The sequence below is a fragment of the Triticum aestivum genome, chromosome 5D (genome assembly GCF_018294505.1).
Source record: "Triticum aestivum cultivar Chinese Spring chromosome 5D, IWGSC CS RefSeq v2.1, whole genome shotgun sequence".
Taxonomy (NCBI): Eukaryota; Viridiplantae; Streptophyta; class Magnoliopsida; order Poales; family Poaceae; genus Triticum; species Triticum aestivum.
Genome location: NC_057808.1, coordinates 315161948 through 315175171, shown reverse-complemented (window position 1 = coordinate 315175171; position 13224 = coordinate 315161948). Strand labels below are relative to the sequence as shown.

General features: G+C 41.0%; 1 long non-coding RNA gene across 4 annotated transcripts; it reads left to right on the top strand.

Moving 5' to 3' along the window:
* The first annotated feature begins 282 nt into the window (after positions 1-282).
* LOC123121429 (uncharacterized) lies at positions 283-10290 on the top strand. 4 transcript variants are annotated; one of them, XR_006459715.1, is made up of 7 exons: positions 283-798; positions 878-934; positions 1097-1196; positions 3699-4885; positions 9099-9259; positions 9647-9754; positions 9879-10290. It is a non-coding gene; the product is annotated as an uncharacterized lncRNA (long non-coding RNA). The 4 variants fall into 4 exon arrangements; XR_006459717.1 differs by having other exon boundaries at positions 1024-1196; XR_006459714.1 differs by having other exon boundaries at positions 283-934.
* Positions 10291-13224: the final 2934 nt, after the last annotated feature.

The following is a 13224-nucleotide window of genomic DNA, read 5'->3' as shown; positions in this document are numbered from 1 at the left end:
AATCTAGGATTAGAGTCCAATTATGAATATATTCTCTTTTTCATAAATTTGTAAAAATACACATGGGAGCCACACATCATAAAGTAGCACTTTGCTAAATAAAAGTAATATTACTTTTTGATTTTAAAGAAAGGTAATATTTTGTCTCACATATCTGCTTGTATCACGTAAGATACATAGTGGGAGAAACCCAGCCTCCTTGGAGTTTAGAGCTTTCTCACCGTTGGATCTTTCCTCCGGTGCGTTTTCGACCATCCGATCACAAGATGGAGGGATCTCGGACGTCGGATCAAACCATGAAACCATAGTACGAAACAGTGTCCCTACCGGGATGCCAGCGCCTGTAGTTTTGATCGCCCACCGAGGGCATTCCTGGAATTTTGCTATGAGGGATAAAAGCTCAACGCCCATAGGGTTTCTCCCCAATCGGCTTCCTCTCCGCCGCCCCTCCCCTTCCACCCTAGGCGCCGTGCACCATCGTGCAACGGCGAGCCCGCCCTCCTATCCCCCTCTCCTCTCCATGGTCCTCGGCAGAGGCAGCACAAGCGACCGCCGCACCACGCAAGAGAGCGTCCTCTCAGGCCACATCGGGGAGGACCCGGACGTCGTGTTGTGGATCGTGTGCTGCCAAGACGGTCGTCCTTGGCCACCTGTGCGACGACCTGCGTGTCGCCGCTGTCACCATCGGCGCAGGGCCAAAAGGAGACGGCCGCACGCCAGCATCACCAGGAGGAGCAACAGGGAGTAGCGACGGCCACCGAGATGGCCGTCCACGTCGCCATTGTCGTCGTCCTTCATGTGCTCTTCCTCTTGCTCTCGCCTGCCCCTCCTAGCTATCTGCTGTGTACATGTTCCTGATTTGTTCATCATCTGGCAGCTGAATCGGCGAGCTATGACACGTTCGATGTGCACATTAATTGCTGTCACCGAAGAGGTTCGTAGGGATGTGGTTATGGTTTGTTAATTTTTGCTAGGTTCTTTGTTGCTGATTGATGGCCGGTGGTGCTCCTCTGCTTGGAATAGACACGATCTGTAGTTGCTCCTCCTCTATGTTGTGTTGTTGCTGCCTCTTAAAGTGCTGCTCCTTCTCGCCCAGCTCCTCCGCCTTGTGCTCTCCTCCTCAAGTTGCCAGCCACCCTCGATCTACTGCTCCTCCTATCACCACACCTCCCCAACCTCCTCGACTAGTTGAAGAGGTGAGCATTTGATCTCTCTCCCATTCTCCCTTTGAGATCCCTTCTTCTCCTATTAATGATGCTAATGGTGATGCTCTCATTGTTTTATCGTGATACTTTTAGTTCAACTGCTAGAGGCTCATTCGTTGGCTCTGTTGCTAGATTGAGCAAACATTGTTATATGATTTCAGTTGTGTTCCTTTATTAGCATCAGGTGGGGCAAATTGAAACTCCATTTTTGAGTAATTACAGACAAATGAAACTCCATTTTTTGTGTAATTACAAACAAAAGAAACATCTAGACGACGAAGACTGATGCCCTGTTCCTCTCTCGACAATCCTCCTGATTAAATGAAATATGCTATTTGGTTATATACTCTGACATGTTTCGGTATATTTTCTGCCTATTCTTACCTTTGTTACTTTAGTGCACAACCTTGTACTTGGTCTCTTTCAAATTAATAGGAAAGAAAATATATTACATCGCAATGGGTGCAAGAGCTGGTGAATGCCATATTAGGGTCCATTAATCATTGGAGAGTCAGTATAAAACTGAAAAAATGAAAGCCTAGAGGTGACTGTACTATCTGTTTACTGGAGTAAACATGTTCAGGTTGCGCAAGCATAATAGTGTGGGATGGGTCTGCTTAAGTGTTCTTACAAATGCAAGATACTAAATACTTCCGTATTAGTATTTTTTTCTCTTCAAATTATTTGGAGGCCCTTAAATAATGGTTGATGATAGCTTGATTTTTCTGTTCTCCAATTAAGGAACCACCCCCAGCAGTCGTCCTCACGACGTACTTGTGCTTTGTTTTAGCGTCCCAGGTCATCTCTCTCTCTCTCTCTCTCACACACAGATCCATTCCCCTTATTCTGCACCTTTCGTTAGTCTAGCAACTTCTGATTTTGTACAATGAAGAATATATGAGGGTGCAAAGAGATTTATTTTAGTACAAGCTAACTTTAGCGGGTTTAAGTCATCATATAGTGATCCATTAATATGTGAAGAGTCCTAACTCCCCTTTAATAAAACAACCCTTAAAAAGAGACAAATCCTTTGTTTTGTTCTTTTTTCATGTCCTTAGCTTGGACACAGATTTGTTAATTACTTCCTTGCAAGAATGGTCTGAGTTTTGTTTCTAAGCCCTCAAGTCTATTCAGATTTCCCATTTCTTAGTTACATACCAATATGCACCCCCCCCCCCAAAATATGCACCTTGATTGCTATGGATAATCCCTCTCTTTTTGTTGGTGCCTTTTCCTACTTGGAGGATATATGGTTATGTAACAGGACTAATTCAACTAGATAGTTATAAGTGACACTTTATTGATAACTAGGCTTTGGTGCACTTGCTCAATTCTGAAATTGTTCATATCGATGTCTTCGGTATAGTATACAAGTGACTCTTTATTTGATTAAAAACACCCCCCTTTGTTGTTGTAATTGGCACAATGGTCTTTCTTTTAGATATTACTGAAGTTGCATAAACACCCTATGTTGTTGCGGGTATAGATAGATACCTCAAGAATACTGGAATGTTAATTGTGTGGCAGTAGTGGTGGCATGCTCATAGATGGGCAGGAAGAGCTCCTATTTTTTATGCTAGCTCCATGTCGTAGGTGAGGTTAACCCTTCTTCCCACATGTTCATGATAATCAAGTAACCTCCAAAATGAATTGTGATTCTTGTTAGTATCTAAACATTGGTCATTTGTTAAATTTTTTTAGTATTCTGTGTCTTCCATTTCTCCTCATTTTTTGAATGTATTGTCCTCAAAATGATCCACATGGTATATATAACTGAAATGGATGTGCCAAACATCAAGAAATATCAGTAAACAACAGTTGCCTTTGGGTGTGAATTTTTCTTTTCTGGGTTATCATATTCCCTTTGGTGTTCATAATACTTGGTTGTATTCGGGTAGATTTTTTCATGGATATGGTGGTACTTTGTGACATTCATCCTAATAATTTAAGAGTTCCCTCGGCCACTATATCCTAGCCCTAATACTTTACAGTCATCCTCTTCTTTTGATCTAATCACCAGAAGCTCTCAATTTGTTGGTGTAGATTATTATTTAGCAATTCCTATATGGTTATATAAATGTGCATTATCCTCTATAATCACTTCTCAGTTGTGTTAATAAGTGATGCACTTAATAATACATTACACTGATTCCCGTCATGGTGTTGCTTGCGTACAGTCTTTGTTAGAGGTTGCTTGATCTGATGGCGGCCGAAACATGGGTTGGTTGTGGGTGTGTAATTTAGCATCTTATTGGTGGCAACTAATTACGAAGGAATAATGTGAATCAATAAACACACACAACATGATTGTGTTTTTGTCCCTCTGGACCTTTTTATTTATGTGAGAAAACTTCCTTTAGCAATACACTAATTTAGAATATTCAGATATTCTTTTCTTAGTCATTTTCAATTTTGCACAAATGTGATTCTCAAATTATCTATTTCTGTTAGCATTCGTCTATGAAGCCTCAGAAAGTAGTCTATTTTTATCAGGTGCAAAATAGAATCATGCGTGATAATAGAGAGAAGGATGCTGCTCTTCTCTCATAGACCACATGATTCCTGCCTTTTGTTGATTGATTTTGCCGACCCAGAACGATGCTTTGTATCATGTAAGATACATAGTGGGAGAAACCCAGCCTCCTTGGAGTTTAGAGCTTTCTCGCCGTTGGATCTTTCCTCCGATGCGTTTTCGACCATCCGATCACGAGATGGAGGGATCTGGGAAGTCGGATCAAACCATGAAACTATAGATCGAAACAGTGTCCATACAAGGATGCCACCGCCTGTAGTTTTGATCGCCCACCGAGGGCATTCCTGGAATTTCGCTTTGAGGGATAAAAGCGCAACGCCCATAGGGTTTCTCCCCAATCAGCTTCCTCTCCGCTTCCTGTTTCACGCGAGGAGAGCCGCCGCCGCCGCCCCCGCCCCCTCCCCTTCCACCCTAGGCGCCGTGCACCATCGTGCAATGGCGAGCCCGCCCTCCCACCCCCCTCTCCTCTCCATGGTCCTCGGCAGAGGCAACATGAGCGACCGCCGCACCACGCAAGAGAGCGCCCTCTCAGGCCACATCGGGGAGGACCCGGACGTCGTGTTGTGGAGCGTGTGCTGCCAAGACGCTCGTCCTTGGCCACCTGTGCGATGACCTGCGCGTCGCCGCTGTGACCACCGGCACAGGGCCAAAAGGAGATGGCCGCGTGCCAGCATCACCGGGAGGAGCAACAGGGAGTAGCGACGGCCACCGAGATGGCCGTCCACGTCACCATTGTCGTCGTCCTTCATGTGCTCTTCCTCTTGCTCTTGCCTGCCCCTCCTAGCTATCTGTTGTGTGCATGTTCCTAATTTGTTCATCATCTGGCAGCTGAATCGGCGAGCTATTACACGTTCGATGTGCACATTAATTGCTGTCACCGAAGAGGTTCATATGGATGTGGTTATGGTTTGTCAATTTTTGCTAGGTTCTTTGTTGCTGATTGATGGCCGGTGGTGCTCCTCTGCTTGGAATAGACACGATCTGTAGTTGCTCCTCCTCTAGGTTGTGTTGTTGCTGCCTCCTAAAGTGCTGCTCCTTCTCGCCCAGCTCCTCCACCTTGGGCTCTCCTCCTCAAGTTGCCAGCCACCCTCGATCTACTGCTCCTCCCATCACCACACCTCCCCAACCTCCTCGACTAGTTGAAGAGGTGAGCGTTTGATCTCTCTCCCATTCTCCCTTTGAGATCCCTGCTACGTCTTGAGCTTGCGTTGGTTTTCCTTGAAGAGGAAAGGGTGATGCAGCACAGTAGCGTAAGTATTTCCCTCAGTTTTGAGAACCAAGGTATCAATCCAGTAGGAGGCTCCTCAAAAGTCCCACGCACCTACACAAACAAACAAGAATTCGCAACCAACGCAATAAAGGGGTTGTCAATCCCTTCAAGGCCACTTGCGAAAGTGAGATCTGATAGAGATAATATGATACGATAAATATATTTTTGGTATTTTATAATATAGATTGGAAAAGTAAAAGATGCAAATAAAAGTAAATTGAAAGCTTTATATGATAAAAGATAGACCCAAGGGCCATAGGTTTCACTAGTGGCTTCTCTCAAGATATCATAAGTATTACGGTGGGTGAACAAATTACTGTCGAGCAATTGATAGAAAAGCGAATAATTATGAGATTATCTAGGCATGATCATGTATATAGGCATCACGTCCGTGACAAGTAGACCGACTCCTGCCTGCATCTACTACTATTACTCCACACATCGACCGCTATCCAACATGCATCTAGAGTATTAAGTTCATAAAGAACAGAGTAACGCATTAAGAAATATGACATGATGCAGATGGATAAACTCATGCAATATGATATAAACCCCATCTTTTTATCCTCGATGGCAACAATACAATACGTGCCTTGCTGCCCCTGCTGTCACTAGGAAAGGACACCGCAAGATTGAACACAAAGCTAAGCACTTCTCCCATTGCAAGAAAGATCAATCTAGTAGGCCAAACCAAACTGATAATTCGAAGAGACTTGCAAAGATAACTTAATCACACATAAAAGAATTCAGAGGAGATTCAAATATTTCTCATAGATAAACTTGATCATAAACCCACAATTCATCGGATCTCGACAAACACACCGCAAAAAGAATTACATCGAATAGATCTCCAAGAAGATCGAGGAGAACTTTGTATTGAGATTCAAAGAGAGAGAAGAAGCCATCTAGCTAATAACCATGGACCCGAAGGCCTATGGTAAACTACTCACAACTCATCGGAAGGGCTATGGTGTTGATGTAGAAGCCCTCCGTGATCGATTCCCCCTCCAGCGGAGCGCCGGCGAAGGCTCCAAGATGGGATCTCGTGGATACAGAAGGTTATGGCGATGGAAATAGTTTTTCGTGGTTGCTTCTGATGTTTTCGGGGTACATGGGTATATATAGGAGGAAGAAGTAGGTCAGTGGATGCTCGAGGGGCCCACGAGATAGGGGGTGCGCCCAGTAGGGGGGTGCGCTCCACCCTCGTGGCCGCCTCGTTTGTTTCATGACTTCCACTTCAAGTCCTTTGGATCATGTTTGTTCCAAAAAGATCGCTCCCGAAGGTTTCATTCCGTTTGGACTCCGTTTGATATTCCTTTTCTTCGAAACACTGAAATAGGCCAAAAAACAGCAATTCGAACTGGGCCACTGGTTAGTAGGTTAGTCCCAAAAATGATATAAAAGTGTAAAGTAAAGCCCATAAACATCCAAAAAGGGTAATATAATAGCATGGAACAATAAAAAATTATAGATACGTTGGAGACGTATCAATCCCTTCTTCTCCTATTAATGGTGCTAATGGTGCATGGCTTCACCTATTTGCATATATATATATATATATATATATATATATATATATATATATATATATATATATATATATATATATATATATATATATACATGCTCTGATTGTTTTATCGTGATACTTTTATTTCAACTGCTAGAGGCTCATTCGTCGGCTCTGTTGCTAGAGATTGAGCAAACATTGTTATATGATTTCAGTTGTGTTCCTTTATTAGCATCAGGAGGGGAAAAATGAAACTCCATTTTTGTGTAATTACAAACAAATGAAACTCCAATTTTTTGTGTAATTACAAACAAAAGAAACGTCTAGACGACGAAGACTGATGCCCTGTTCCTCTCCCGACAATCCTCCTGATTAAATGAAATATGCTATTTGGTTATTAACTCTGACCTATTTAGGTATATTTTCTGCCTATTCGTATCTTTGTTACTTTAGTGCACAACCTTGTACTTGGTCTCTTTCAAATTAATGGGAAAGAAAATATATTACATAGCAATGGGTGCAAGAGCTGGTGAATGCCATATTAGGGTCCATTAATCATTGGAGAGTCAGTATAAAACCGAAAAATTGAAAGCCTAGAGGTGTCTGCACTATCTGTTTACTGGAGTAAACATGTTCAGGTTGCGCAAGCATAATAGTGTGGGATGGGTCTGCTTAAGTGTTCTTACAAATGCAAGATACTAAATACTTTCGTATTAGTTTTTTTTTCTCTTCAAAATATTTGGAGGCCCTTAAATAATGGTTGATGATAGCTTGATTTTTCTGTTCTCCAATTAAGGAACCACCCCCAGCAGTTGTCCTCACGCCGCACTTGTGCTTTGTTTTAGCGTCCCAGGTCATCTCTCTCTCTCTCCCTCTATCTCTCTCTCTCTCTCTCTCTCACACACACACACACACAGAGATCCATTCCCCTTATTTTGCACCTTTCGTTAGTCTAGCAACTTCTGATTTTGTACAATGAAGAATATATGAGGGTGCAAAGAGATTTATTTTAGTACAAGCTAACTTTAGCGGTTTTAAGTCATCATATAGTGATCCATTAAACTGTGAAGAGTCCTAACTCCCCTTTAATAAAACAACCCTTAAAAAGAGACAGATCCTTTTTTTCATGTCCTTAGCTTGGACACAGATTTGTTAATTACTTCCTTGCAAGAATGGTCTGAGTTTGGTTTCTAAGCCCTCAAGTCTATTCAGATTTCCCATTTCTTAGTTACATACCAATATGCGCCCCCCCCCCCCCCCCCCCCCGCCCCAAAATATGCACCTTGATTGCTATGGATAATCCCTCTCTTTTTTTGGGTGCCTTTTCTTACTTGGAGGATATATGGTTATGTAATAGGACTAATTCATCTAGATAGTTATAAGTGACTCTTTATTGATAACTAGGCTTTGGTGCACTCGCTCAATTCTGAAATTGTCCATATTGATGGCTTCGGTATAGTATACAAGTGACTCTTTATTTGATTAAAAACACCCCCCTTTGTTGTTGTAATTGGCACAATGGTCTTTCTTTTAGATATTACTGAAGTTGCATAAACACCCTATGTCGTTGCGGGTATAGATAGATACCTCAAGAATACTGGAATGTTAATTGTGTGGCAGTAGTGGTAGCATGCTCATAGATGGGCAGGAAGAGCTCCTATTTTTTATGCTAGCTCCGTGTCGTAGGTGAGGTTACCCCTTCTTCCCACATGTTCATGATAATGAAGTAACCTCCAAAATGAATTGTGATTCTTGTTAGTATCTTGGTCATTTGTTATATTTTTTTAGTATTCTGCGTCTTCCATTTCTCCTCATTTTTTGAATGTATTGTCCTGAAAATGATCCACATGGTATATATAACTGAAATGGATGTGCCAAACATCAAAAAATATCAGTAAACAGCAGTTGCCTTTGGGTGTGAATTTTGCTTTTCTGGGTTATCATATTCCCTTTGGTGTTCATAATACTTGGTTGTATTCGGGTAGATTTTTTCATGGATATGGTGGTACTTTGTGACATTCATCCTAATAATTTAAGAGTTCCCTCGGCCACTATATCCTAGCCCTAATACTTTACAGTCATCCTCTTCTTTTGATCTAATCACCAGAAGCTCTCAATTTGTTGGTGTAGATTATTATTTAGCAATTCCTATATGGTTATATAAATGTGCATTATCCTCTATAATCACTTCTCAGTTGTGTTAATAAGTGATGCACTTAATAATACATTACACTGATTTCCGTCGTGGTGTTGCTTGCGTACATTCTTTGTTAGAGGTTGCTTGATCTGATGGCGGCCGAAACATGGGTTGGTTGTGGCTGTGTAATTTAGCATCTTATTGGTGGCAACTAATTACGCAGCAATAATGTGAATCAATAAACACACGCAACATGATTGTGTTTTTGTCCCTCTGGACCTTTTTATTTATGTGAGGAAACTTCCTTTAGCAATACACTAATTTAGAATATTCATATATTCTTTTCTTAGTCATTTTCAATTTTGCACAAATGTGATTCTCAAATTATCTATTTCTGTCAGCATTTGTCTATGAAGCCTGAGAAAGTAGTCTATTTTTATCAGGTGCAAAATAGAATCATGCGTGATAATAGAGAGAAGGATCCTGCTCTTCTCTCGAAGACCACATGATTCCTGCCTTTTGTTGATTGATTTTGCCGACTCAGAACGATGCTTTGTATGCTTTATAGTATCCATCGCCTTTGCCAAGTCATTTGTCCTTCGAGGTATATCTAAATGTATTTTTGACCCAAAGCTCTCTATTCAATACATGCATAATGTGTAACTTTTCTGTCAATTGGAAGTGAGCTTCGTTAACCTGTTAGATTTTATATTAGATTAGTTGCACCTGTGTATTCCTATCAGCTTTTACTATATATTCTTCAATGGATCAGTTGCATCAGACTGTAGTTAGTGTTGACCGCAAAGCTATAAATCCACCTCTGCACGTTTTTGTCTGTGCAACTAAGATTAATTTTCCAATTCATTTATTGTGAAATCTTATTCTACAAGAGGCAAAAAGTCATTTCTGATTGTTCTTAATGTAAAAATGTATTCCTGCCTCTGATACCCTCATAAATTTAATGAATTCTTCTGTTATCATTTTCTTATAGTTGTATTTGGAACATTGCCATCTCTAGCCGACCTGCGCAAGCAGAAAGCTGAGCAGGAGCAGCTCGGGGATGAAGCCAAGGTTTAAAATGCCGAATCTCCCAATAGTGGTACTGTATATCGTTCACTCAGCATCTTCTACCTCAACCAGATTATAGCTACTAAACACATCCAGTTAGTCCCAGAATAACTCTAAACCTCTGCTATCTCTCTCTCTGTCGTGTGAACTGATAGATGCATGATGACAAAGTTGTGTACTAAGCAGCAAAATGAGGCCAAGAGCCTGATGGCGCATCGTCCAAGAACCAGGCAAAACACCACTGTCAATGTGAGTAACGACGAGCGAATGGGCGGCAGCGTCGCGCACAATGGCATGATGATCAGATCGGCAACGTGACGATTGTTGTGTGGGATTCTATGTCAATCTTTTCTCTGGAACTTTTGTTTTGTCGATTCAAATTATTTAAGAAATTGTGAAATTTTGTGTCTTCTGTAAGTAAATGTCAGAGTCTTTTGTATATTAAGTAATTCTCAGAAGGTTGCCAACGAACTTATTATTTTAGTGTTATTCTAAATCTTGAAACTTTTGGTGCATTATATGCTACATATTATATGAAATGCATCAATGGAATGTATTGAATCTTCGCGACTTTGTTACCGGATTCGATTCACCCGGCAGGGCTGCGGCACCGCACTTCCTACTAACTTAAACCATGCTTTCTACTAACCGATCATTACCTGCTTGTGCACAACATTGGCACCGGCACCCTCGCGCCAAGGCGCGTTACCGATCTAGTTTGTATGCATGCAGGTCCACGGAGGCCCATACAAATAGTTTCAATTAATTGCGTTAAAAATTCATCCAACATAGAGCAGTACTAGATACAGTTCAAAGTTGAGCCATTTTTTTGGCGAGACTGGTCCAGATGTGCTTCTGCAAATGCTTTATATATAAATTTAAAAATTGATTTCTTGAGGAGGTAATTCCCAGAGACAGCGAGCCAGAAGAACGTAGGCTTTTCCTAGATTTCCAACTGCTATAATGTTGTCTTATTACTGATCAATTTCAAGTATTGACAATTCATCTTCATAGGCGAGCAGTAGCCTACAAAATTAAGACATCCTGAATCCGTTAGATATATGGACATGGCAAAAGTTGACTGACGAAAATAGGGATGATACAATTGTTTTCATCCTTTATAGTGTATAATACTACTCACTCCCTTCCTAAATATAAGATGTTTTGATTTTTCTCTATTTTCTCATATTCGTATGCATCTAAATGTATTTTTGTGTGTATATTCACTTACTTTAATCCATATATTGTCCATTGCAATATCTAAAACATCTTATAATTACAGGCAGTGTATGGTCTTTAACATTCTCACACGTCTTGCACTGCAGCAGTTTTCCCATATTCACGAGAGAAATGAAATATTTTCTTGTGCACTAGAGGCAGTGTTCGTGTTGCCCACACGCGAATAAAGAACTTAATTTAATGATTAGACTTTAGCGTCCTTTTATTGGCATTTATCTTATTACCGAAAAGGAGTGATGTTGTTAACAAAGCAACTGAAAATGTAACAGGAAGGAATTCCATTACCTTGTTGAGCCTACAAGTGCAATATCAATAGGATACGGGCGCACATTACGGTATTCCTTCTTTAGCCTGTTTTAAAACATAGGAAGCCTATGGTTAACAAAGCGTGTCTTCTAGCAAAGTACATACATGTATTAATTTAAATCATCAGTATATAAAGATGGTACCGGTGGTACATTTTATTACATTCCTATACTTGAAATTTACCGGTGTAATTAATCAATCTTTAGTACATTGTTTGCAAAACTAGTCTTATATTGTGGGATGGAGGGAGTAGTGACGACTTGTTCAAAAAAATACTATCTCAATTTGAAGGTATAAAGGTGTATTAAGTTTCATAAAGACTAAGGTGTGACCAATATTTATTTTATTGGTACATAATTGATGTGGGAAAAATATATCATTAGATTTTGTTTCTAGAGTACGTGTTTATGAATGTGATTTTGTATCACATGAAATAGTCATTAAGCAATCTCGTCTTAACAAAACTAGATATGGCTTTGACGTTGAAATGGAGGGATTAGAACATATAAGAATCATAGCGTGTGCTTCAGAGGACAAGTGTTCATTGCTTAGGATGTGTATTTACTAAGAGTATGTACGTGTTTCATCTGTCGGGAGCCACCTGTATGTAGTGGAGTCCCACACTTGAATATCCCCTCTTGTTGCAGCAATAACTAATAGCGGTCGTGTTGGGTGGCAAGCAATTGCAGTGGTTTCCACAGAGATTGAGTGCACACGTGTTCCTTTCTGCAGATCCCATATCTTATTGAACAATAAAGAAGAAAAAAAGTTAATTTACATACAGGCTAACAAAAAGAATAATAACCCCGTTATAGCTCTAACGGTTGATGTCTTACATGTGCTTTACCACCGTAGGCAGCTATCAAATAGCAACCATTATTGTTGTTGGGGGACAGATAGTCGGTGAGGGTAGCACCTTCAAATGCGTCCGGTGTGGTGATACGATCGCCAGAAACAAGTGCCCACATCTAAACATATATTTGAAATAGTAGTATAGGAAATGGAAGTCAAAATTATTAATTCTCGCGCATCTGAAAAAGACAATGAAACTGAACATGCACACCGATCAAGCAAGCAACCAAGACGTACCTTCACTGCACCATCCAACCCAAGAGTAGAGAAAGTGATGTTGGTCTGGGTGGGGCTAAACATGAGCCGTTTCACAGGTGGTGAAGCGCCATGAAAGGTTTGGATACAAGACCAGTCCTGGTCCCAGTCCCAAATGTGTAACAAGTCGTGACGTTCGCCATGCGACAGCAGAAATGGACGGGTAGGGTGAACGGCCAATGAAGTGACAGCACCATGGTGAGCACTGAATTTCTTGACTAGGTCTAGGTAAGGGCACGTGTACACCGATAAGAAGCCATACACGTCCCCAATTACGATCCAGTCACGTTGAGAGATAAATATAGCCGACCTAGCTTGACCTTCTTTGGAGCATATTTTCCTTTTATAAATCTGCCAGTCCCAAACGTAAACAGTCCCACTACTTAGTTGGACCAAAACCCTGCACTTGCATTGGACAACAGCAAAAAGATTCAATCAAGGAGAAAGAAAATGTAGTAATACCACTGGAATATGGGTACCCACCATGGCTTCGTGGCATGCGCTTCTATGGATTCAATGCCATCAAAACTCCCGTCAGCTTCTGGACCATGTGAAAACTGGGACAAACAAACATAACGATTAATCAGCCTAGAGTAAGAATTATTACTAACTTTTTCGAAGAAAAAAAATTACTATCTTGTATTATGCTAGCACCTCTTTGTCAACTCCTTATTTAAGCTCATAGAATTCCTTACTTAATCAAAACCACCCACACTCACGCAGAGATAATACTCCTCAATTAAGTCACCACCCACATTCAGGGATGATGACACAGGGCTCCGGAGATCTTCTTGTGTTATGGTTGTTTTAGGGTACTCTAGGTGTTCATGGTCCTTTGTGTTTGCGTTT